Genomic DNA, 288 nt, shown 5'->3' with positions numbered 1-288 from the left:
TTGATTTTGCCAATGCTAAGTTCTTCAGACGTTGGATGTTGCGTCGGCTGATGCTGAACTAATCTCTATATTACACCACCAAAAAAAAAGAAGAAGAAAGAGTCAGATCTTAAATTTGTGACACAAACTCACTCAACACGAAATCGAAAAGCCACTATGAATACCCTAAAATTCATGAAACGAAGACATGACTAAATAGATCTACCCAAAAAAAAATTGAAAATCGAGATCGAACAATTACAAAAATCAAACCTCGTCTTTGAGCATGTGAAGTAAAGTGGTTTTGCC

At 35.4% G+C, this 288-nt stretch overlaps 1 long non-coding RNA gene across 1 annotated transcript; it reads right to left on the bottom strand.

Moving 5' to 3' along the window:
* LOC104775561 lies at positions 1-288 on the bottom strand. Its single transcript, XR_765991.1, has 2 exons — positions 253-288; positions 1-65 (listed from the first exon to the last, which is right to left on the bottom strand). It is a non-coding gene; the product is annotated as an uncharacterized LOC104775561 (long non-coding RNA).

Source organism: Camelina sativa, unplaced genomic scaffold, assembly GCF_000633955.1.
Source record: "Camelina sativa cultivar DH55 unplaced genomic scaffold, Cs unpScaffold19056, whole genome shotgun sequence".
Classification (NCBI taxonomy): domain Eukaryota; kingdom Viridiplantae; phylum Streptophyta; class Magnoliopsida; order Brassicales; family Brassicaceae; genus Camelina; species Camelina sativa.
Note: the sequence above shows the minus strand (reverse complement) of the source record. Positions and strands in the feature narration are given on the sequence as shown.